This window comes from Phasianus colchicus, chromosome 5 (genome assembly GCF_987193195.1).
Source record: "Phasianus colchicus chromosome 5, bPhaCol1.hap1.1, whole genome shotgun sequence".
NCBI lineage: Eukaryota > Metazoa > Chordata > Aves > Galliformes > Phasianidae > Phasianus > Phasianus colchicus.
Window position 1 is genome coordinate 9,576,507 of NC_143440.1, and position 27,327 is coordinate 9,603,833.

A 27,327-nucleotide genomic window follows, 5' to 3' on the forward strand; every position below is an offset into this window, starting at 1 on the left:
GTGGCATGTTGTTCAAAACTAGCTCTGTGGCTATGTCTCGTGGCAGCAAAAAATGCTTTGATGTGCCAAAATGAAATAAACTGTAGTTGTACTCTAAAACCAAAAAAGGCGTTATGTGAAAGCCTTGCCTAAATGACTACTCACCATCATTTCATTTTCTGCTGTTATGTATCTTAAAACAAACAAAACACTCCACTAGATAAATGCTGAGAATCAGAAAAAAATGACAAAAAGAAAACATGCTTGCTGAGACAGATTTGTAGCATACTTGTTATACAAACCATCCCTCTGTAATCTTATCAACACCCCTTAAAGAAAATGACTCCAAAACACAGCAAGCAAAAACAAGCTGGGATTACATGTATTCATAAATACAGAGGCATCACAGTAACAGACTGAGTTTGTTAACAGCTGTCTCTATCCTTCTTCCCTGATCCCACACAGAAGCAGCAGATTTAAAAATATACGCAAGCACAGAAAGATCAGAAAAATTTTTTTTCCAGGAATCAGTAATTTTTAGGATGAATATCAGTGGATGCTTGATAGCCCTAGCAATTTAATATAAAATCTCTACTCCTGTTCTTGAAACGAACAAAACAAAGAGCCCAACCCAACAACATACAATCTAAAGCCCAAAGCTCAAGTGCAGGATTAGAAGAGGAAAAAAGGAAACTTGAATATATATGCAATGAGAAAGAAGACATAATGCATCTATTGAAATTAAATTAATTTTGATCTCAGGTAATGTGCAGTATTTCTTCTGTTGTGAAACAGGTTCTCTATCATACCAGCTTATTATCTGAGGTGTTCTGCCAATCATTGCAGTCCAGTCTTCCCAGGGGTTCAAGCTACTAGCTCAGATCTTCAAAACCTCCTACATTCCTTATTTATGAATAGATACACTTTGATCAACCATACCAGTTACTCTTTCCTCCTCCCCATTTTCATCTTTTATCAGTCCCTTGCCAAAATTCCATTTCAGAGAAATATATGAAACATCATTAAGTTCAGGGCAATACTCTGAAGATATCTGTGTTAATTTCAGAAACACAAAGATCAAGTAGACCTTATCACCAATTTTTCCTCTCATTCCCTTCTCCTTACAAAAAAGTCCAACCACGCTGAGAATACTGAACTCATAAAGACAGCTTCACACCCAGCTGGGGAAAATATTCTCGATCTCTGAAGAGGCTGAGTATGTAGCAAACAACACAGACAAGTTCAGGACATACTAAATAGTCAAATTGAAGAGCATACTTAACTATGCTTCTTAAAAAGAGTGATGAAAGACTTCTGTAAGCAGTTAGCAGGTATTCTGTTTAATTTACATATTCAGTGGCAATAAAGTTAACAGTGTGACTGAGCCTTTGATCAAAGGGCAATCAACACTGCAATCAAAAAATAAAATACAAAGATTGCATGAAGTATACAGCCAGATGCAATCTTGTGCAATCCTGATGCTCTGCATCATGCACGATGGAAACACAGCTCCCCATAACAATCCAGGAATTATTATTCTTAATTATTATTATTTTAGAGTACTTCAAGATCCACAGAGAAAGGAAATTTGAAGCTAAGGTATTAACTGCAATTCAGAGGCAAGGGAGCTGAAGGAAATCCTTATTATCCTTAATATACCCTGGCCTGAAAGACTGAAAATGGACAGCTTTTTATTGTCCTTTTCTGAATAACAACAGAAAATAAAGTTCAGTTTTCTGAGGAAGAATCCACATCTTTTCCATCAGTATCCAGAGATAAGGTGGTATAACACAGATGCTTAACATAGTTGTTTCAGTCTTTTGTTGCTGGGGATGCCTTTTTTTTCCAGAAAAAAATAATAAATAACCAAATAAATAAAGAGCTTTGCAATTTTGAGAAGAAATGCCATGTATCTCAGCTCAGATGTTTTGTGCTCTTTATCTTATTATAATGCCTGGGAGAATAGGCAACAGCTCAAGAAAAAAAAACAGTCATTAAGAGCTCTGTCACTTCTTACATACAGAAGGAGCTTCTTAACTGCCTCATTTCCCCTTTAGGGTCATAATATTAAAAAGAAAAGCCCACAAGTCTTTTAGAAAAGTATAGCTATACTACCATAGCGGTGACTTGATTGCCACAGATTATGAGTGTTACTGCAACATTGACAAGGTATGACCCTCTTCATTACTTTAGCTGGCAGTTTCATTATACTGTCAGAATCTTAAGTGTGTCCATTTTCCTTTTATGGATGATGGTTCTGTCGATCTTCAATCAGTGTTCAGTTGTTATAGTCCTACTATACCTTCAGCAGCATGAGAGAGAGTGATGACACCACTCCTACACTCTTTTGTTTTACCCTGGTGTAGCATAATATGTCCTCTTGCTCGATGATAGAGCTATCAAATAATTGGATAATTAACATGACACTGGCTCAGGAAATCAGACATATTCAGATTCTGTTCTGCACTAGTGCAGCCTTACCACAAGCGCTGTGTACAGTTTAGGGAACCACAATATGAGGACATAAAACTGTCACAGAGCATCCGAAAGGAGGCAACAAAGATGGTGAAGGGTCTAGAGAGAAAGACATACGGGGAGCAGCTGAGGTCCCATGGTCTTCTCAGGCCAGAGAAGAGGATGCTAAGGGGAGCAGCACTGATCTCTGCTCTCTTGTGACAGAGACAGGGCCCAATGGAACTGCATGGAGCTGCTTCAGGAAAGGATCAGGCTGGATGTTAGATAAAGTTCTTCACCAGAGGGTGATTGGGCCCTGAAACAGGCTCCCCATGGCAATGGTACTCTAGAAGCTTGGAGCTATGACAAGAAGTGTTTTGGACAATGTTCTCAGACATGAGGTTTGAATTTTTGGTGGCCCTGTGTGGAGTCAGGGCTTAGACTCTGGCATCCTTGTGGTTCCATTCCAACTTAGGATATTCTATGATTCTCTGGTTAACATTAACTGCAAATATGATCTTAGGAGAAGACTCTACAGTGGCTTTATCATTTTTCTACCAAAACTTCTTCCAAATGTTACTAGCTTGCTTCACTGATGTCTTGTACCAGTAGCTAATTCTTAAGTACCTTAAATCAGCAAAAAGAAGTACCAGTACAGATAATGTTATCCCAGTTTTGTCAAGTGTTTTCTTTGACTCCTTCATTAAAACAATGCACTGTAGCTCAATGGCTTGCACCCATTAGTCTACTTCAACTTGAAAAAGCAAGCCTCAGTACATAGACCAAGGCATGATTTTTTATTTAAAATGTAGATTGTTACAAGAAAAATAAAGAACGTTGGCAATAGCAAACTGTATAGAGTGAACAGGAAGAATACATACTACAAGCAGAAATAAGGTCTGGTTGCAAAATCCCCATAGTATATTCTGAAAGCATTTGTAATGGTGTGCCAAGTTTCTACCAGCTCAAATTTTTTAGGATTGAACTCAATTTTATCTTGTTTTATAAAAGAACTATTACTATAAATAAATATATATATATATAAAAACTTTAATACAAACCAACCTCTTCAGTTAAGCACAAATTTAAGGTCACTTATAATCAACCAGCTCATAAGGTTCAAAAATGCCCTTAAAAATCTAGTCTTTCCAGAACGATAAGGCAATCAATATCACCATGGCTGTGGGAACACACAAGAATATCTACTTCAATAAACTTGAATCACGAGGTTTTACAAAACCAATTTCTCGTATCCTATCATGAAGTATCCAAGTATCTCAATTCTGCCATATCATGGTTCAAAACCTACTTCAGTACATTTGACACCCTGCTTCAGAAAAAACATTGTATTTCTCCTCTGATGCTTTCCACAGCTCTTTGCCCTTTTATTTGTCAAGTATTTCAAACATGTCACAGTTCTAAAATAAGTACAGGATACCTAAGCAGTGCTCCTTCACATTAAAACGTGAGCTTTTATTAGTATAGACAGTGAAAATGAAAACAGTTGAAGAATATCTTCTTATGTCCATCATGATATCTGTTTTTTTTTTAAACTTATTTTTTGTTTTGGTTGTGGTTTTTTTTTTGTTTGTTTGTTTTTTGTTTTTGTTTGCTTATTTATTTTATTTATTTATTTTTAAATGCTTTAGGAATTCTCCAGCTACTTGTCCTTCCTTCTAATACTTCAGATTGGATTCAGAATATCAGCTGCACAACCTGCAGTGCCTGATACCTTCACATCTCTTGCTGGCACTCCTACATGACATTGCAACATTAAGAAATGAATTAAGAAGGATTTTTGTTCTCTTTGTGAATATCAACATATGCTACAGTGAATATAGAAAATAACTAAGGAAACAAAATTACTTCTGCTTAGAATCTGAAAGACATGAGGTTTCAGAGGTGCAATAAAGCATGCAGAACATTTCCCACTCACTTACTTGACAGCTCTGAAAAGAACGATAATTCATTAAATGCATTTATATGTGTTTCATTTTCTATACGTATGTTAGAAAAGCTGCAGATTCCATAGATTGTTACTAATCAGGACTTACTATGTAACTTACTAAGAAGTTAGTATTTTTTACTTAATAATAATTACTTAGGAATAAATAGTTTGAAAGTCAATTTACAGCTCCCCAAAATCATTCACAACATTTTCTCTAGCTTCCCACCTCACAAATGGACTGATATATTCAAAGTTGCTTCAGTAGGATTGTAATATTTTCTAAAATTCTGATTTAGAGAAAAGCATTGTGCACACATTATTTCTGTTTTAGAATATCATTTCTCAACAAAACAAAGATCAAAGAATGAGTAATCTATGAATTTTCTTTTGTTCTGCTTGACACAGAACCTTGTTCTAAGGCAGCTTCAAACATTTATTAAAATAGATCTGACAGTCTGCATCACTTAAATCTCACTTAGTAATCTAGATCTATTTGGTACACTTCTACTATTTCAGGAAAAGCTCAAGGAAGAAAAGCCTGAAGTCAAATATCATATTTAGCAATCCTTTTATTTTTAATCTGACTACTCAGAAAACTTGCAGCTGTTGATAGTGGGAGCATCATTTTCTCCTCTGGATAAACTGTCAAATTCAGAATACCAACAGCCCAGTTGAGCTGGCTGTAGCTAACAACAACAACAAAAGAAAACCCCTGTGGCAGCACTAAAATTTAAGGGCAGAATTATTCATATCTGGATATCATTGAGGAACAAGGGAGATAAGAGAGAGCTTTGGATCCATTCACTCTCAGCAAAATTCATCTTCTTTTTTTTCCAAGCAACTGAGAGATTACATCATAAACATTATTTAGAAACTAGTGCAACAAGAGAGGAAAGGAAAGGAAGCAGGATAGAGTAGACGAAGCAGATCTCCCCTTCCACCCCTCCCAATCACATTTTCCTTTTTTATGTTCTCATATCAGACAAAACCAAGCTCTTAGCTGCTTGGAGCAAGAACTCTGATGTTATAGCTTTTCAGAGTTTTCTGATGATCTCTCCATGGGAAACGCTAAGCAAAGTCAGGTTCCAGTATCTACACAGTCAGTTAAACCAAAAAGAAATCTGATTCTCTCAACAACATCCCTTTTTTGCTCCATTACTCCTTGCACATTCTTACAAAGAGTTAAACTGTGCAGACCTATACTAATGGCTTCAAAGTCAGCTCTTTAACGCAGATTTAAACACAGGTCTAGTAAAACTCAGAAGAGAAAAATATTCTTTAAAAAGAAATAAAAGCATATTCACTTGAAGTTTGACAGTGGGTTCTGCTCCTTAAATCTCAGCCTCCAATTTAAGATGATATTGGGCTGCTGAAGGCACCAAGTGCATGTTCTTTAATTAGGACCAACTCTTCGTTTAAGTACAGTAAGAATGTACCATTTTCACTTTATTTCTCATAGAAAATTAGCCTCTAGACAGTAGCATGTAAATATAACTGCAGTTCATTTAGGAATTCTTATCTATATAGAGAAGTTTCTGTGAAATACAGAATTCTATACCATCAGCTGAATTCTTAAAAAAAAACCTATAAACTTAATCCTTCTATCAGCAACAGGGATCTCCAGGTGAAGAGTTTAAACTCAAGACTTCTGCCACTTCAGAGTGAGTAATGGATAGCAATTTTTCCTTCTTTTATTTCCTATTTGTATCTCTTATTCCAAACAAAAATATGCAGCTTATTTTCCGCGTATGGAAAGCACCAAATACACTGATAACACCAACAATAGAACAATTGGGTGGAAAAAAAAAAAATAAAATGTAATGGCTTGCAGGATTATTGTAGCTCCATTAAATTTGCAACAGAACACGAGGATTACTGTTGACTATTGAAGAGTCTGACTCTTTTAAACGTAAACTTGTCAAGTAAATTAATTGAAAGAATGAACTATTTGACCATTACTAAGCACACTTCAATTATGCAAGTTTGTATTTGGAAAACAACAAAGGGAAGCCTAGGATCTTGCCAGCACAAGTCTTCTGGTACAAAACTAACTTAAAAGGAAAGCATAAGCTCTTCAAAAGTCTTTAAGACAAGCACAAATATAAAATTGAAGCAGCGTGTCCTGTGTGTGCAAGATTGTGGTACCTGCATGCATTAACTAAAACAGTTTAAGCAATGCTCTAAACAGTGGCCTCTGAAAGACATGCTTTTTCAAAAATAACCTGGTATGCTATTTTGAATGGTGAAGACTCTGACCCACTGAATTAAAAGGACATCATTGAGATACTATGTTTGAAATAAATGTCTTAATTACCTTGAATTAATCTTTGACAAAAGAATAAGGATTTCAAAGGAAAAAAGGAAGACATTGGTTCAGAAATATCTTTTCCTTTCATATAAATTTGCCTACCAATACAAAATAGCAATTCTAAAAGAACATACAAATTGTAGAAATAGAAGACTTATCATGTATATTCAATAGACAACTATCGTTCTTGAAGTAAAGAGTTAGTCATGTTAAATATTCTAGGGAAATTCTTGCTACAATCTGTGAACATATTTGATTTATTGATAAAGTCAACAATACTGAAAAAAAAAAAAAGAAAGTAATATTGCAATCAACCTGCTCTTGCTGATGTGTGCTTTGCTCATCTTCTGAATGCCTTTACTGCATGGTAATACCAATCCTTATTCTCAGAGATTTTAAGTGAATTTTTTCAACAAAAAACTACATTAATAATCTGCTATAGTTTAAAAAACAGTGAAAGAACAAAAGGACACATATTGATTTCAAAACAGAAAATACTCCAATTAGGATTTCAATTTCAAATCCATCTTGTATTCATCCTCTCCAAACAAATATTAGAAATATTCTAAATAAAATTTTGTGGCAGGATGTTAGAGCTATTCAACAAAGAAACAGGAGGGGCTATTCTTCATGAAGACTTTCTAATAACAATCTGTGTTTTTTTCCTAATGAGATGCTCAAGTACTTAACAGGTTCAACAAGGGTAAGTGTACGGTCACATGCATAGACTCATGGGGAGGAATAACTGCAGGCATCAACCAGTACAGGTTAGGGCTGACCTGGTGGACAGGAGCTCTGCAGAGAAGGACCTCGGTGTCCTGATGGACAATGGGTTGACCATGAGCCAGCAGTGTGTCCCTGTGGCCAAGAAGTACAGTGATATTATGGGTTGTATTAAAAAGAGCACGGCCAGTAGGTTGAGGAAGCCAGAGGGAGGATCATTTCTACTCTGGTGAGGTTCTGGACTTCTCAGCTCAAGACAGGGAACTCTGAGAGAGTCCAGCAGAGGGCCACAAGGATGATGAGGAGCCTGGAGCATCTTCATTATAAGGTAAGCGTGAGAGACCTGGGTCTGTTCAGCCTGGAAAAGGGAAGGCTGAGAGGAGATATTATAAATACCTAAATGGCAAGCGTGAAGAAGATGGGGCTGGAGATGTTTCTGCAGCAACAGAACAAGGGGCTATGGGCACAAATAGAATATAAGAAGTTCCATACAAACACAAAGAAAAGTTTCCTTACTGTGAGAATGAAAGTGATCTGGAAGAGGCTGCCCAAAGAGGTGGTGAATATAGATATTCTAAACTCCTGTGGACACTTTCATCCACAATCTACACTAGGGAATTTGCTGTAGTAGGGCTAGATGATCTCCAGTGGTTCCTTTCAACCCCTATGATTCTGTGATCTCATTTCATAGCCCTTGGAGTACGACAACAAGAATTCACAGTTGCAGTTCTTCCAAGAGTATCATACAGCTAGCATGAAAACACATAATCAGTCATTAAAGGGGATCTTATAGAGGGGTTTGCCATTTTAGTGGCATCACAGACATTATACGTATTAACCAATTTAATCTACAATACAACCAATACAATCTACATCATAACACAGCAATCTTGCAGCATGAGAGATAGATAGAAAGTGAACCACATGGAAGTCATTCTGCCAAAATACCTGGGCTGGGCTTATCATTTGAACTACTTATTAAAGTAGGTAAGCTTAATAGCTTCTCCTCCATCCTTTTTACCTTTGTTTTTCCCCAGTAATTTAAAAAAGTTAATAGACAAGCAAACAACCCCACAGCTGTAACAGCCATTTTTGTGCTCAAGTTTGCACTGGGGTTACATACTATCAGTGAGTCACATCAGTTTAATTCAGATTGCAAAATCTAAAAGGCAAAGAATGGCATCTTTGACCACTTTTGTAAGCACTGTTCTCTTACATTATTCATTCTTCTCATTCTATCACTCATAAAATTTTACAGTTGCATGACTTAAATCATCTGAAACTTCTAAGGAACGTGGCATTGAAAGTCCATTTCTCCATTTAAACAAGCAAGCCATTCTCCAAATTCAGATCCAGAATTCAACTCAGGTAAAGGATGCAGATTTTGTTGGAGTCTTTGAATGGCCCTTTCAGTGCCACTTACTGACACTAACATTTCATCCAAACACTTCATGGCTTCAGACGTGCACACACACACAGATTTGCTGAGTTATACAAGAATGGGTTTGCCTCTCAATTCTCAGCCAGAAGTCTAATAAGGTATGTTAAAATACACTCTCGAGAACATTTTTCCTTCTTCAGGAGTACTGTGTCAAGTGAAGCAGATTGCTTTTCCATATTCCACACACAGCTTTGAATGTATCAATTTTTCCTTACTCTTCTAGTAGAACTAATTGCAGTTCTTCACCCATTTTACTGCCTATTACTTCTCTATTACTGTGCTACTTCAGAGCTGTTTCCACTTGCATTTACATACTATTGCTAATGATATTCTTTATGCTCTAATAAATAGACCTTTTAAAGAAATGCCTCAATGTTATTTTAAATTGATCTATCACTATTGCTTGATTTTTTTTTTCCCTTTGAAGGATTTGATTTTATTTACGTCAACACAAATTCAGTCTTTGATGCCCAAAAGGCCACAAGTAAATCTTCCACTACAGAAGATGTAAACTAAGGTTTTTGAAGATAGTTCATGTATTTAAACTGTAACTACTAGGCAAACAAACAAACAAAAACAAAAAACCAACAAACAAACCACGTTTTCTAGAAAAACTGAATTTGTCTAATACTTTAGATTAACATTGCCTTTTTTCCTAAGTGAATTATTGACTTGCACAAGTGTGTGACAGTCACTGTCTGCCTTCCTACCTCCTCTACTTTAACTCAGGAGAAAAAGCTCTGCTTCCTTTGAAGAATACATTTTTTGACTGGTTCTCAGGTCTTTTTCCAGGCACACGAATAGAAAAATCAAGAATTTGAAAACCCTGGAGTTAGCATATTTTCAAGAAGTCTGCTTGTACTCTGCTCTGCAGGTTTATACTACTACTTGTTCTCAGATACAAGAAATCTCCACATGAATAGCGCAGAAAAAAAAATCCCTGATGTTATTATCCAGGGAAGAACTGACATTTTCTTGGAACTACGAGGAGAACTGTAACCCGCATTCAATAAAATCAGTTTTGTAGGGTTGTTTAAGTAATTCATAAACATTTCAGCAGTGAGACCCACTCCACTGATAAGCCATATTACTTGTTTTAGAAAATAGAATTTCTATATAGGTATACTAGAACTGTGCTTTATTCACCAGGAAAATTATAAAGCTTTCAGTCCTGAAATTACATTTTTAAGTGAGATCAGAGTGTCTCTTCCTTCCAAGACTTCAAATAAATGTATTGACATAACAATTAATTAAAAACAATTCTAGCAGTACCTAAAGTTGAAAGATTTCTTTTTGTTTGTTTTGTTTTGTTTCTGGTGGTAGCATGGGTTTTTTGTTTGTTTTTTAAATGTAACATAAAGGAAGTGGTTATGTGGATTCATTTGAAGATTTTGTTAAGAGTTCAAGCATTACTGTTTAACTCAAATTTTTTTTTTTTTTTTAATAAATATCTTCACTATCAGAACGTGATCAGAATATAATCTCATTGAGAAAGGAAAAAAGAAAACCAACCAAACAAAAAAACCCTTGTAATTGTTGAGGTTGGACAGAGAATTGTCAGAAAAACATTTTATGTCTCTGCAATATTTAATTCTTATACAGAGAAAGTCAGAGACCCTAATTCAACATCAGGAGGTCATTTTTGTAACTTCACCTTTTAAATGTTACAACTGGCAAGCTTTCAGGTTCATATCAAAGAGGTACTCAAGAATGAAATTAGAATTCTCACACAACTCACCATTAATTAATTTGCACTACGTACCTACGTGTTTCCTATTATCCAGAAAATATGGAAAGACATATAATTTTGCATGGGAACGATAACAGAAGCCTGTGAAAAGAGAGAATATAAGTAGATAAGAAGACATGTACTGAAATTAAAGGTAAACAGGATGACACACCTTTTCACAGCCAGCTAGAAAGAGGCTGCCAAGTTTGTTCACAGTCTTTTTCTCCAGAAAGAAATGATAGGAGATTTTTTAAAAATCAGGTTTCAATAACCTATGCTGCCCTCTACAACTAGTGCCAGTGAGAAGTCAATGAACAGCCCCATGAGCTATGTCAAGAGACTGTAGCATAAAACGATAGGAAAAACCATGTCTGTTTTCACTGAGATACCTATGCCTGTAGCATCAGATCCATCCTACTACAGTGGAACACCCTGAATGTACCAAAACCAGAGGTTTTGAAAATTTGCAATGATTGTTTCATCTAGATATATTGCTATATTCAAATAGACCATATGCTTCTAATATAACTTGTCTTCCACAAAAACATACCTTTTTAACAAAAAAACTGATGTATGGGTCCCATACACTAATTGTCATAAGCTGAAACTAGAATAATGTTAGGCTTCTGTAATCAAGTTAAGAAGTAAAAATAAGTTTTAGTTTTTAACTTATTCAGGGAGATGTATTACTGTGATTTTTAAGTTCACCTTCAAAGCAGCCTAAACAAATTTATTTTTATTTCTTTTAAACATGTTTTTATGACTACATACAAACTCTTGGTCAGCTGAGACAAAATGCCAAACAGCTGATTTAGAGCACACCACACAGACGTTATGCAAAATAAATTAAACTCCCAAAATGTGAGTGACAAGTTCACATCCTTTATTCTTCAGTTTGAGTCAGCTCAGTAAGTCACATACACAAACATGAAAACACACTGTCATAAGGTCAGTACTTCAGTTCAAAATCTTGACTGGGCACCCTGGGGCAAGGTAGTCAATGGTTAATTGCATATGTAGCAGCAGAATGAAGTATCACTCATCTCCAATAAAGGCTCTCATATATTTCATCGTAATAATAACTATTTCTAGTTTCAGAATTTACTGCAAGATAGACACAAACACAGAAGCAACAGTACAAAATGGTGATAGTTTTACACACACATCATATGTTATGTAGTTGAAATCTCCATATTTTACTGTGGAAGTATCTTGTTACTTTTAAATTAATTCTTTAACTAGATTCTAAACTAAGTTTTCACCACAAGTACAAAATAACTATCAACACTACAAGCCCACTAGTGATGAGCAGCTCTACATCCACAAAGATTAAAGAATCTTTGCCCTCCTTGAACCTTGTCCTTGTCCTTGTGCTGATTTATCCTCAAGAGTTTATATGCTTAAGTGTACCTTGTACTTCTATACTCATCAGAACCTCAGAAAATAGTCTTGATAGAGCCAACATACCGTTCTCTCAACTAGAATGAGACAACTGCAACCACTGAGAGGTCACTGCTCTGTTAATATCAGTCACAGAGCTCCATACAATTTGTTATCTAGGCAATAATTTAATGCTTAGTCTCAGAATTTTACCAAGTTCAAAAGAATAAAATAAGCTTCTTTTTTTGTATTTCATGTGTGCAACAGATGGACAGTTTAAAAAAAAAAGTTTGATACAACGGGTACTTTATCCAGTACTCACAGGTTTTCAAAGTTATCTCAACGTATTATGATTTCTGGGTATGAATACTATCAGTTATGACGTGACTTAAGAAACAGAATTCAGTCATGGTGCATGCTGAAACTACTAGAACTATAAAGACAACATCTGGGAAAAACTGTCAGTCACAGATTAAAAAAAACAGACACAGATTACAGTCACTAACCTTTTTGTTTTTCTTCAATCTTCTTGCAAAGTATGGATTTCTCAGTAACTTAGCAGGGTCCTAACTTGCAAGAATGGAAGAAACCCAAATGCATCCAGCAGCACGTACAAACACAGTGACCACCACTTAGTACTTAATAAAAAACATACTTTTAAATAGCAGACCAAGAATAGAAAAAAATAGTAACTAAAGAAATTACTACAAGCAGATAAGTACATATAATCACATTACACTTACAAAAAGCACTCCTAAGAAACTGGTTCATGTCACCTTTGAGTCACTGACCTTTTCATACATGCCTCAAAGAGCAGGTAGGAGAGTTTTTGTGATTAAGCAAATTCTGCTGCCTTGTATCTAGAGCAGTAGGTCTTGATTTTCAGAGACCCTGCAGTTCCATTTTCCTTTTGGAACGACTAAGATTTGCAATAACTCAAGACTAGAGGGTAGTACAGCACACTAGCAGTTACAAAGACAAATGAATCCTTTGACAAACATTAGTCAACACCTTATTTTTCCCCCTTGTTCTACGCCCTTTTGTTCTACCACACCTCCACTATTCTGTCCCCATGGCTGCTCCTGCAGTTGTGCACGCTGGTGGCCACATCCCAGCTGCATGTCATCATATCTAACTCTTATACCTGGGATGCACTCAACTCTCCTCCTTACCCCCGTCTCATTGCTTTACACATCTCTGTGGTTTGTACTTCAAGCTGCTGATCTGAATTGTTTTATTATAAAAGGAAAAATTGATTAGGATTTTTTTTTCCTCTGTTCAGAGACTGAAATATAAGTTATTTTGCTAATTTGTTTTTTCTCTTTGAGGGGACTGACTTTTTTTTTCTGTGTTTTCTTCAGCAACTTCCAAATTTAAGTGGGTAGGCCAGAACAGTAAATCCATTAGCAATTTATGTTCCCTTTTGCTAGAGTTATTGAAAGGAAAAAAAATACAAGTATGAAGGTCAGACTCAGTAGAGTCTGAAGCTAAAAGGCAGTATAAAGCAAGAATGTGTTCTAATGGATAGAATTCTTTTAGTTCCTAATTACTATTGCTTACACTAAACTCCTAAAAACCATATTAGTACAAAGTCTTTGAGAGGGAGATTATTGTTTTTGTTGTTTATTTTATTCTTAATTTAGGACTGAAATCAAAATATAACGTTGTAATTGAATATTTAAAAATTACTGAATGTAACTTCGCTTCTTTTATTTTCTATCTCTAAGTGATGATTTTCCTGGGAAACTTGATTTTCAAGATTACTTAGTGTCTTCTGATACCTGCACTTCAAAAAAAAAAATTAAAAAAAAAAAAAATTCAGAAGATGGCCTTAGTTTATATGCAGTATTTTAGCTGTATTTCCTCAAGTACCTGTACTGTTTAGCAGAGCTACTCATATCAGAACAAAACAGTGGATACTGACTTGAGCGCGTTACATTTGTGCAATCTCTCCTTTCAGAACAGATCAGGCAGCTTTCCTTTTTCCTCTGAGTTTTTATGTGGCCCAAGTAGTACAAACGTAACAAATGCAGTAGTGTAATTAACTCTTGGGTTGACAAGAAAGTAAGGGGCACAGTGCTGTTTGCTTGACAAAATGACCAGATGATGATCTATTGGTGTAAGTGCAGCGTGCAGGACAACAAAGATTTAGTGTAATGTAAGGCTAAGGCAAGATTAATGTGTTACAGTGTTTAGACAGACAGACACTGTTTGTCATTGCAAGACTGATTGATGATGTTCAAAATGAACACATTCTATATCTAGCCTGTTTTTTTTCAGAATATCAAGTAGACCATGAGATGGAAAGCAATTGCATGTGGACCTGAAAGAAGAAACAAGTTTCCATACGTACATTTCCATCTTCGTATCACAGAAATTTTGAAAAGAAATAAAAACAAGGCCATTCAAAGATTATTTGTTAAATCTATTCATACAATAAATGTGAGGAGATGCATTGAGAGCTAATGACATAATTTCTCATTTGAAATAACTTCATTTTTTCCATTGTTCATTCTAAACATACTAACATATTAATGTTCTAGAGCAAACCCTAACATCTGTGTGACCTCCTCAGTTGTTCTGACATCAAGTTTTTCTGTATATTTTCCCTAGTGTAACAGATGCATGAAAAGAAATTCAAGGAGGAAACATACATTTCAATTGCATAAAACATTACATTTGCATATTGCATTAAAAAAAAAATATTAAGCAAACACAAAGGCATGCTGAGCAGGTAGACAGTGGGTTAAATGGTCTTATAAAATTTTAAGACTCCCTGAGAAAATGGATAGTACTGAGAACAAAGACTATAACTCAGCTTTTGTTTTGTTTTATTACTGTTCTACACATGTCTCTGTCAATATTCTGGGAAAATCATTACATCTGCTGTTTGTAATATTTGCTACTGCACATGAAAGACATTCTCTGTCTTTACAGGTAGGTTCCAGTGTCGGCCTTCTGTTAGATGCTTCTTATCAGACCAGTGCTCTGTATTAAACATTAAAAAATAAAAATAAAAACCCCACTCAACGCTTCATGCCACTGATCTCCCCAGAAGAAATTTTTAAGAGGATGCTGGATGTTTTGGCATTGAATAACTTCATTCATAGCAGTAGCTGAACAAGTTCAAAGTTCTTTTGCTGAGTGTAAGCTCCTTAGACACTTTTTGTCTGAGAGAGCAGTAAGCTCTCCATTAGTATTTAATCTGCAGGCATTGAACACTGGAGGACAAAAATCAACCCAGTTTATTAAAAAAAAGCTGTTGTTACTAGTGAAATTCCTGTTTGTACTACTGAAATTATTGTCTACCAAATAGTTCACTATCGTATTAGTCTGCAGAACTTGCCTTCTAATAAGGGTAGGTTCTCTCTGTTTTCTATATATATATATTTTGAAGTAATTTTATTTGTTGCTAGCAGCCTTTGTCAAATTTCTCTAAATATTTATTTAAGAAGTTGCATGGCCTTTTATGTTATGCTGCTGCCTCTGGGGGAAAAGAGTATATTCCATAGCATAGTTAGGTTCTAATATGTACGTGCTTATGTTCTATGTCTTCTCTTGTGATAAGACATTAACAATGAAGCATTTTCACTGACAAAAAATAAAGATAAGAAGTCATGGAAGTAGGAAACAGCTACAGGGTGGGGGCCATTATGAAAATTTCTTTATAAATTCAGTATCTCTAGCATTTCGAGGCTACAGCAAAATCTCACAAAGCCTTAATGTTTCAAGGCACTTCGACATTTTTTTGCCAACGTCATCTTTTTCTTGTATATTCTGAAAAGTAAAACCTTTGCAACATCTATAAGGGTTTTCATGCTAACTGTAATACAGAGCAATAGGATGCTTGTTTCCAACACTGGCAGTAAATAAATTTCAAATGTACGCATTCCAACTAAAATGTATTTGCAGTCTTTCTAAGGTCACTGTTCTTTCTCAGGCCTAACATTAATTTGAAAGTTACTTGTTTTATTTTGTGGGTTGTTTTTTTTTTCTTCCATGTGCAGTTGTGCTCTGAATAATCCCTATCAGCATTAATATTGTGTAAGAAAATCCACTCACTGGTGTCGAGCACAAGATGTCTTGGACTACACTTTCACAAGACCTACAGGTGTTTTGGTTAAAAATGAGGTAACTGATAGTCTTAAACTTCTCCATGCATAAAACACAGAGCTACGTGCATGTATTTTTATAGAAAGAACTTAAAAATATTTTACAGAATAATATCCATATCCTTCTACACTATTTGCAAATTAACTGCTATTTGAGGAAACAAAACATGGCTGTTGAAATGCTAGTGTCTTCTTTTTAACTATGTCAGTCTCCTTGCACCACATTCTTTATGTGTGGCCATCAATACCTGTTTTCTCAGAGACATGACTAAGATAAATTGCGATGCAGTTTTTAACCCAGTGAATTAAGATACAGGATTGGAAAAATCATTCAATTAGATACACTGAAAATAACATTCTCTGACTTCCATTGTTAAGATTATTAAAAAATATATTCAGTTGTACTCAGTTATGTGGATTACGCACAGGTGATAGCTTTTAACTATCTTTGACTTCATTCTCACTTCAATCCATTTACAAAGTGCATGGCTACGTAATACCATTATAAATAAGGAAAGTGCAAAGAACTTTAGACTGTGCTGTTACTGAAAACAGTACTGGTATAAACAATTTATGGCACTGTTAAAAACATGTTACTATTTCAAACTATTTCAAAACAGTAGCTCCCTCTTACCCTGAGTTGTTAATTCTACTCTGAAATTAATTGGACTTCTCAGCATTCTACTATTTGTGGAGTAATAGACACTGGCATCAAGTTTCTCATTGCTTTTTATGCCATTTTTACATATTTCATCCAGTTTTAAAATGAAATTGAGATTTTTTTTTTTTTATTTTCCAATATCTAGACATCTGTTTTTCATATATGCGACTATGATTTTTGTTAGAAATTTTTAGTTCCGCTCTATGTGTCTCTTTGCTTCACAAAACAAAAATATATATGTATATATGTATATTATGGATAGTACATCCAACCTGCCACTTTGTCTGATTATGTATATATATTCAAGGACCAGCTATAAACATTTGCTGTCAGAGCAGAGTATCTTTTTCAAAAGAACATCATTATTCTTCTGCAAGTAACATAATCAGGAAGTGGTGGATGATGTTCATTTTTTCAGTTACTAGCTTACTAGGTACCTTCACCTATAAAACTTGATTGGTACAGAATTTTGCTTATTATCATTTATGTTAAAAGATTTCTCAATTACCTGAGAGCTACATCTCAACTGAATTTGTTCCCCTTGATAAAATTTCTTTTAAAAATTATAACTTCACAGACTACGTACAGATACACAGAGATCACAGTGTGTCTCTTTACCTAGCTTTAACTTTCTATCCCTACGGAAGGCAATCTTAAGAGTAAGGTTCAAAGGGCTAATAAGCAAGCTTTCTCATTTACTCGCGAAGATGTCCCACTGACATGCACAGATGCTCTCATGCTATGCACAGAATCATAGAATCACAAGATTGGAAAGGACCTACAAGATCATCTAGTCCAATCGTCCTCCCATTACCACTGCTACCACAAGCACTAAACCATATCTCGCAGCTCCTCATCCAGGCGCCTCTTGAACACTGCCAGGGTCAGTGACTCCACCACCTCCCTTGGCAGGCCATTCCAGTGCCTGACCACTCTCTGAGAGAAGAAGTTCTTCCTTATGTCTAATCTAAACCTCCTCTGGTACAACTTGCGGCCATTTCCCTGAGTCCTGCTCGTTGCCTGGGAGAAGAGGCCAAACCCCTCCTCATCACAGCCTCCCTTCAGGAAGTAGAGTGCAGTGAGGTCTCCCCTGAGCCTCCTCGTCTCCAGACTGAACAATCCCAGCTCCCTCAGCCGCTCCTCATAAGATTTGTGCTCCAGACCCCTCACCAGTTTCGTTGCCCTTCTCTGGACACGTTCCAGGGCCTCAATGTCTTTCTTGCAGGGAGGGGCCTAAATGTTTGATGTTTCCAAGACTACATTTAGGGTTCAAAGTTAGAACTTGTTGGCTGACAAAAGAAAGTGGGTGTCTGTGTTTCAACAACCTGCAGCATCTCTGTAAAAATAATTTCATTTCTGTCTGGCAAAGTGAAGTTCAAGTTAATAAGTTGATTAATTTCATTTCTACTACCAGCATCTTTTTCAGGGTGATGGCAGTGTTCTCTGATCGCAACAGTGTAATATTTGTTATGCAGAAACAAATTCTTAACTTTCTTATCGCTGCTGCCAGTATGCGTAAATAAAAATAATATATTACTGCTCTGGTATGTATTCAGCTGATCTATGACTCTTATATTATGTTCCCCCTTGAACTCGCTTCACAACTCCCTCACTCAGGTATAATAAATGATGTCAGATGTTACACTTTGCTTAAAGATAGCAGCAATAAAAATTATCTCAAAAGCTGAGAAGTTTTTCAGCTTTCAGACTTTGAAATAATCTGCTTAGTTTGATATTTCTATCAAACTCTATATATTCCTAGTAAATTAATATTAAAATATCAAATATCCAAGAATTGACTTACTGATATAAATCAAAGTGTAACCCTTATCAGTCATAATGCTGTGTTTTGTTTTTCTTTTTTAATAATAGATTGGTTGATCTTTGTAATTAAGAACCAGATGACAGTTTGCTACATTGGTGCTTAGTCCCTGGGATAACAGTAGAACAGCAGAATAGAAGATCAGAAATTCTCCACACTAGGTGAATCTTCTCACATCAGAAACAGAAGACCTTCTCAGGTGTTTGATGATAAGATCTTACCAAGAATAGACAATGTGGGACTTCATATGGCCTTGCAGAGAGGTTCCAGAGTGTGTGTTCCTTTTTTTTGAGGGCTTTTTCTTTTTCCAGAGGAAAAAACTTCAGATGAAAGGGCACAGAATTTTACTTCTACTATATTTAGTCATTAAGACATTGAGGGAAACAGCAAACTGATATGACACTTGTCAATAGCATAATATTGAAAAAGGTATGGGTTATTGGATTGAGGATGCATAAATGAAATTTCTTTTTAAGCCCTTCATTCTTCTGTGCAAGGTCTTTTTAATCAACCTATTCAGTAATTGCACTCTAGAGAATAAAATTACTTTGTACTCGTTTCCTTTTTTCACACAGCAAAAACTTAAACTGAGATAAAAATATAAAACAGTTTCCCAATCAGACCAGGAGCACCATGGAATGTTTTGCATACTTTTGGACTACAGCAGAGGAAGAGTACCCTCAAGATGTTATCTAAGGGGCAACCCTATAAGATCACATGTGTTACAACCTTACATTTTCTTCAGGTTGCTTTGTGCTGCTGAGTCACTGCAAAGAGACAGGAAAATTATATCTGAGAAATCCTATCCTGAGAAGTGAGACACTGAAAACAGAGAAGAACATATAAATATAGACTAAAGCCAATCCTCTGCTACAACCTGTGTGTGAGACTGTTCTCCAAGTGCAACTGTGCATAGTTGGCTTTCCAGTGCCTTGAAAGACCAAAATTTCAGCTGGGATCATCCAACAGATGTTATATAGAGTTCTGAGCAAGAAAATAGTGTCCTTATTGAACAGTAAGCATGAGCCATCTAAATTGAAAGCTCCCCTCACCTAAGTGAGGGACAGCATTGTTATTTTCCTTATTTTTTTATTTTTTTCTTGCCACAAGACTGTACGCCTTTTCAGTCAAGATGTTCCAGGTCTAGAAATGGCTTCACGTCTGGGATTCACTATCGTTTAATCACACACACCATAAACTACTCTTCAGTGAGTCAGATCTCATTCCTCAGCTGAATTTCTAATCTAGATTCTAACCACACACATTCGACAAAGCAGATGAGAATTATCTCATGACATGGGAACTTACTGCTATTTTGTCTTCAGCAGCTTTCCTTTCATGTGGTGAGAGAAGGCAATGTTGCCAAGGGCTAACACAACAAATGCTTCCTTCTAAGATCATCTAAAATCATTCTGATCTTTTTCTAGTGGACAATGGCAAAAAAATCTGTAACTGTAGAATAAACAAGGAAATAAAAATTATTTTTAAATATTTGACATTTATATCACTTGTTTATCCAGTTCATAATATTCTGTGCACTTTACTGCACCATGAATCCCTCATTCATACAATTATTGTTTTTCCTTTTAACATTTTTCTTCCTTGCTGTGTTGCTGTGTTCTTTTCTCTAAGAAATGGCTGTTATCACTGTTAGATAATAGAAAAACAGGCAATGTTTGTTTTGCTTTTGATCACAGTTGCTACTGCATCCTATTACTGTTTTTCTTTTTCCAGGCAGTGAACACCACATGGGTTTCAGTTTCTAATCCAGAAAAAAGATGCTGCAGCCAAATTAGTTTGGATTAGAAACACTGATATTTCCTTTTTCATCACTGTCTCCACACATAGCAGAGACAGATACTTCACATAACATTGAGAACAGATTTATTTACGTAACTGTGTAACAGGCCTAATTAGTCTTATCCATGCAATTACAGAAACAGAACTACACTCTCAAAGCTTAACTATACGCTTTCTACTTAATACTGATCCACTTGAAATCCCTCCATCTTATTCGTACATATTTCCAAGTGTATTTATATCAACTACTTTAATAGTTCTTCAGAAGCCATAAATTATTTAATTATAAACAAACTGGCACACTTAATGGGTCTTACAAACAACGTATCTCAGGTATGTGAATGATACCCAGCTATTAGCAGTGATGCAGTTCACTTAATGATGACAAACACTAGAACCCTTTTAGTACCAAAAGGCACATCTGTGTGCTTAGAAAAGAAAATAATGTACCTTCAGTATAGAAACAAAGCACACGTACACTGTGTTCAGATAAATCGATGTGGTCACTTAAGTATAAGCAACTAACTCTGAACTTACATTAAAAGAGAAAGATCTCACATGATACTTATGTTTACAGAATAAACAAGATGCATACTTACTGAAACAATGCCTTGTCACTCATCATCTCAATCAAAAAATGAGCATCTGTAGTTTTGTTCCCCTGTAAAATAAGGAAATATACAGAAAGTAAGCACATAAAGTAACTTAATTCTATTTAGCAAACTGACAAACAATCTGTTTATCAACTTATCTAGACTGTTTTACATGGCCATTTAAACATTCTCTCTATGAGAGTTAGAACTTATGGTTTTGCAGGAGGCTTCATGGGAAATAAATATATCCATGGTCCATTTTTTTTCAGTGTGGTTTAACAGCAAAGCCTTACGAGTGGTAGAATTCAGAAGCTTCAAAGAACACTCCTGACTTTCATACATACTACTAAAAACTATATGGTGTCATATACAGGGTCACTACAAATAGCAAGCAGAGGCAGGTTGGCATCATTCAGCTATGAGAAAAATACTGAGGGGAGATATGGTGCAACAATTCATGTATTTCTTCAACATTTAGGGACTAACTTCATTTTTCAAAGATTTGATGCTGTGTCTCCCCTTAGTTCAGTGGCTAAAACCTTTACAAAGAAGAAATCTGGGCTGTTTCTGAGGAGCATTTAAAATCACTTAAACTTTTCCCCCAGCAAAGATATTAAAATTTAACCAAACCACGTGGAAGGCAGGTAAAGGGCCAAATACAGATATGCTTTCATAATCAATCTCATAATCAGTTGACTTCGTCTGCAATTGACCACCTTTATGTATTTACAAAGGGATAAAGATCAACAGCGTTCTTCTGCACTACGTACCACACAACCACACAGTGGGCAAAGTTTCCCACCTAGAAGACATCACTTGATGATATGGAACGATGTGCAAAAGAAAATGCCTTGAAAATTTTCTTTCACGGTACCCCTGCTAAAACAAACCCCAAGCTGGAGCAGTCTACCAGGGCGTCCTTCCACTAAAATACCTGTTAAACTGCAATTTCCTTTTGCAAATGGAAGTCCCAGAAATAATATAATATAATATAATATAATATAATATAATATAATATAATATAATATAATATAATATAATATAATATAATATAATATAAAAATAATAATATATTTACAGATGCCTTGCATCCTGAACGCACTTTGTTGTGCCAACAAATTCTACTACAGTTGCAAAAGCTTTACACCACTATTAACTTTTCTTGTATCTTCTGTCTTGAGAGAGCCGAATAGGTGACCCAGGAGATGTTTTCTATCTTTAATTTCTCTATTTGTATATCTCACTGGATACATTAATATAAAGACTGCCATGGGTTATGTCTACCTTGAATATTTCTGCCCTATAACGTCATTAGAAGTCTAACATTAGAGAAGAGTTTTCTAAAATGTCCAAATCTAAGTTTCAGTGACAAAGGCAATATATTTAGAAGCTCAAGAGCCCATGGGTTCTGATATGTAAAGGTCTGTCCAATTTTTTAACCTGATTAAAACACATTTAGCATTTTCTCCGCTCAGAATACGTACAGAAATTTCACCCTGTCTCAGCATCTTTAAAAGTCAAGTTCATTATCAGGCTCGGAGATTTCCTGTCAAAGCCGGATGCGAGACGTACATTCATCCTTATTCTCACCTGTTTCCAGTTCAGAAAATTTCAAGGTTTCTGGCAGATGAGAATGTTAACCCATCTTAGTGCTTCGCTATCAGTTATCAAACTAATAGTTCACACAGTTATCTGCACTTCATTTTTCGTGTGCTCAGGTTTTGAGCTAGAGTTTCAGCGCACTGATTTATTTCTTTGTTACAGTTCAGATACTGCTGTTTATTAATGAAGTCCATATGAATAATAGCTGTTCTCCTTGTCTTTCTTAAATCACAGATGTGACATCTCTTATTTTATTCTAAGAATGGAGATGTTTTTTTACTTTAAAAGTAGTACAACTGTGCACTACTAAACAACATTTTCTTTTATTACCTTATTTGAATCCAAGTGAAGCTCTAGGTCTAGTCATGTCATATAGGTGTACAATATCAAACAATCCTTTATTTAAAAAAATAAAGATAAAAATAAAAATAGTTCTCCAGTCCTCTTCTACTTTCTTTTCATTCCATGTTACTTCTGCCTAAACTACTTCACAGGAAGATTTATTCTGTTTCTCATGAACTGTGTTGTTCTCTGTCATCTCATGGGATTCAGCTGAACCATAAGAACTGTTACATCAACAGAATTTCCTATAAATAAGGGAGTCTGTATGTCAAAGGAAGCGCAAATTATAGTAATGCTGAAGAGATACAGCACTGGTATGACCCTATTGAAAAAGTTTTGTGCTTTCTTCACTGAAATATAACTTGGAATGCTCTGAAGAGTAGCTAGACCTCCCACTTTCTACCATCAACAATGAGGGAACTGTTGACAATTTTTTTTAAAAAGTTAGGCGCTTCTAATATAAAGCAAATCCTCTAAATATTTAACAAATTAACTTTATTAAAAGACACCTATAAATACTTCACCATCTAATCATCTCTACCTTCTTTGTCTACATGAAAAGAAATGTTCGCTGCTTTGTATCATCAGCACTGCCATCAGCACATATCCATGTGCCACAGCTTTAAATCACTGGGATTGCAACAGAAAATCATTCATGACAACAGTGACTTTCCCATAATTTGTTTGTATGTGTATTGAGGAAGAAATCCGTTCAGGCACGAAAGCAACCTGCAAGAAAGGTGTTTGATATAAGGTGTAGATTTAAACAAGAATCAAGATTCAGTTCACTATCTATGCATAGTTCCAAATTTAGGGATTCGAGGTTATGACAAGATCTGTATTGTAGGTAATACTGATCATCTTATGTCATCACTTAGCTTCAGTGCATTGCACAGTAGCAGAACCTCCATCAATTATGCCAAAGACTATTCAGAGGAATATTTAAAATGGGTGTCATTTCCCTTTTACATATTTTGATATAAGCCAAAGAGCGTTTTGCAGAATATCTTGCATAGTATTAATCTCTAACACAAAGTTTTCACTAAGAGCTTTTTTGAATTGTTATAAAATTGTACATCTACCATAATAATGTACAGCTGCATTTACTACAAAATAAAAATATCATACGATTGTGATCATTGCTGAACAGTTCAATTAAAATTTAGGCAACCAAAAACGTTGTTGTTTTTTAATGAGCAACCAAGATTCAGATCCTACACTTCAAAAATCTTCCAGAGCTTGGTATCTGGATCATACACCTGCCAAGTTTGCCTTCTAAGTAGCAACACCAACAGAGAAAGCAGTTGAAAGAGAGTCCTATTTTCATTTTTCACCATAATAAAGAATAGGCACTTCAAATGTTCTATTTAGGCAGTTGTATTTGAGGCTACAGTACTACCACAGTAGCTATTTTTCTAAACCTTAAGTAATGTCCTAAAAATACCAGCTATTTTCTGTTCATACGTGCACAAGGTAAGAACTTAGAATGCATGTTAAAAATTTATAAGGCAATATAACAGTTGTTAGCTCCTCTGACGCTACAGAGACCAAAATATTACTGAACAGCTAGGGATACCAAACACTGAGGCAGTGGATTATAACTCCACTGGTCATCTAAGATTTTTCTAAAGGGACTACGATTTTGTCATCACTGGCAATTCTGGACTGAAATGGATCTTTAGCGTCAAGTGGCTTTCTCATCTCTTTCCTATCTCCACACTATTTCAAGTGATGATAATCATCAAGTGATGACCAAGAGACAAATTAATTTTTTAAATCTGTGGACAATGAAGTTCAAACTACAAATTTCATAAAAATCAGGCCTCAAGCCTTCTCAACACGGAGACCAACTGCTTATACATTTACATATGTGCATTTATTAAACGAAAGACCTTCATTAGCTGTAATAATTTAAAAAACTGGATATCAGTTTAAGATCTGGAGACTCCTGCTTTTGGACCCAACTCCATTATTACGACAACTGAATTGAAAAAAACTACTATAAACACTACAGTGCTGGTAAAGAGCCAATAAAAAGGGAGAATCAGTACCTTGAAACAGTACAAAAAAGGACAAATATGTCTGATGAAGGGTGGTGTTATGCATAGCCCATGATACACAATTTGAGTTTTCCAATGTAATGTTGTAAGCGTTTTCTTTACACTTATTATCTACATGAAATCTCAAATTACTTATATCATTCATAGACTTCAAGTTTTACACTGAAGGCATATGGGAATACTTTCTATCTTCTCATCAGGTAACTTCTGAGAACCTGACCATAAGTTAGATGCTTGGGCAGCTTTATAAGGAACCTCATTCATGTAAAAATGGGCATTTTGCATTGCATGATTTTGTTTGGTGTACTGATGATTTATGAAAAAAACACAATTCTTCTTGACAATAAAGGTGATAGCATCTTAGTGAACATTTATACAAATCTTCTTCCATCAGATCGAAAGTGCACACAGAGAAAAGGGTTACCAGTCCACTCAATTGGCGTGGAAATGTCCTCAGGCTTCACAGAAGCTTTTGATGGTGGAAGTTCACATTTTATTATGCTGAGAGCGTTTGAGATTTTATACTAAATTTTTGATAATATGAGACATACTATGTTTAAAGCACTTCACTGAAAGTGTGGGTCAGAAAAAGCTTTTCATCCATAAATCATTTATGACTGTCCATTTATGACTTAGTTTCTTCTAGAATTCCTTAAACAGCATACTTTCTCAGTAATTTATTTCCTTTTGTTTTTCTGTTGAAGAAACGGCATGACCCTAACAAAAAAAATTTCTCAGGTATGCCATCAGAACAGGTTATTCCACTCATGGTAAACACTATTCATTCCCTAGTCTTACTCAGATGACAGTTTACTTACTAAATAGTTTTTTCTTTCTCCGTTACTGTGCACAGAAAAGATTTGGGGCTTTACTTCTTCATAAACAGGACGTTCCAAAGAAATAGTGTCGGTTTGGTGACTACGGGTTCTACCTTTTGGCAATGTCATTTTTCCTAGGTTGATCCAGAAGCAGGTGAAGTGCACAGGATCTCTAACAGATTGAAAGGTAAGGATTGGTTCTGGTTCTCCACTCAGAACTGTGGAATGGACCATCAGATCTCTAGATCTCCTCTGCACCTTGTTTCTGTAGCCTAGTATCAGTCATATAAGTCATTTTAGACTGTATGCTTGTATTCCTTAGCAAAGATGAAGAATTATGAAGTAATCATTTCAACTGGCACTTGGGAAGTCCAGATAAGCAAAGTATATTCTTTTTCTCATCTCTTCTCCTCCCTCTGTTCATTAACAATGTTTAAAACCCCCATGTTCACTTCCAATTCTGTTACCTTTTTTTAGATTAAATCATTTATAACTTCTGGGGCTGTTCTCCCCTTCTCTCTTGCTTCATAACTTTCAATAGCTTTGCCAAGGAAATGATGAGAAAGATTCCTGTTTTGTTTCTTTTTAATTTAATGGAATAAAAGCCACGGTAGTCCCATAGTTTTCTACTGGTCATCTGGTGACATAAAGTACTAATTACTAGGACAATATTAAAAATTAACAAAAGAAAATACTTAGAAATGATTTCGTTTGTTTAAAAAGGCTATCACAAGAATGCAGATCAAATGTTTGCTTAAAAACTTACTGAAATTAAAATGATTGCACTGTGAATAATATCCAATAGAAAAATGTATTTTTGAATCCACCAATGTAAGCTGATCTGTTCAGAGATGCAACATTTTCAGATTTTAATCACCTGTGAAAACAAAAACAGTCAATCATTCACTTGTCTTTTGGCTACCTTTTGTGTAGCCTCTTTTCTGGAGCTTGGAGTCCAGCAGCAAGAAAGAAGACACTGACCCTTGGACTACAGCCTCCTGTTATGATCCTTCACCATCATGTGGTCCTCCAGGGCAGAACTGCATCACACCCTCTGGTGATCTACTGTGCAGTGCTTCAACTTAAAAAAGTTGAAGTCTGTCTTCTACCTGGTAAAATTGTTTTTATCAGAAAAAAATAAAGAAAGAGTTACCAAATAAGAGATTCTAGTCACATCTCACAAAGTATTTCTAAGGAAGGCAGGGTCTCAAAGAGTCTTTTATTTAACTATTGTACTTGTGCCTCAGAGGGATGAAGCAACATTCAATCTAAACCTGCCCTAAAACTGTCTCCCTGTCTCCCTCAGGTCTACTTCTTGTTAGATACTTGCACAGTTCACAGCCTGGCACTGTGCCACAGCACTTCTCACAAAACAGCAATACCTCCAATGTCTGAACAATGCCATATGAAGGTCAAGAAATTGCTGAAGCCTGAACACAATTACTCATTTACCCTTATAAACACAATTTTCTTTTAATAGATGATGGTAGTTTTGTAGACACATCCATGCAGCTCTACATTAAACATGCTTAAACTCAGGTTTCTTCCCTCAAAC

General features: G+C 35.6%; 1 long non-coding RNA gene across 1 annotated transcript in view; it reads right to left on the reverse strand.

The window, feature by feature from the left end:
- LOC116242864 (uncharacterized) overlaps positions 1-26,875 on the reverse strand; it is a 71,529-nt gene extending 44,654 nt beyond the window's left edge. Inside the window, exons 1-3 of the long non-coding RNA XR_016466678.1 lie at positions 26,695-26,875; positions 20,957-21,018; positions 19,866-20,009 (exon numbers count right to left, since the gene is read on the reverse strand). This is a non-coding gene — a long non-coding RNA (uncharacterized LOC116242864). The remainder of the gene's footprint in view (positions 1-19,865; positions 20,010-20,956; positions 21,019-26,694) is intronic.
- Between the last annotated feature and the right edge of the window lie 452 nt (positions 26,876-27,327).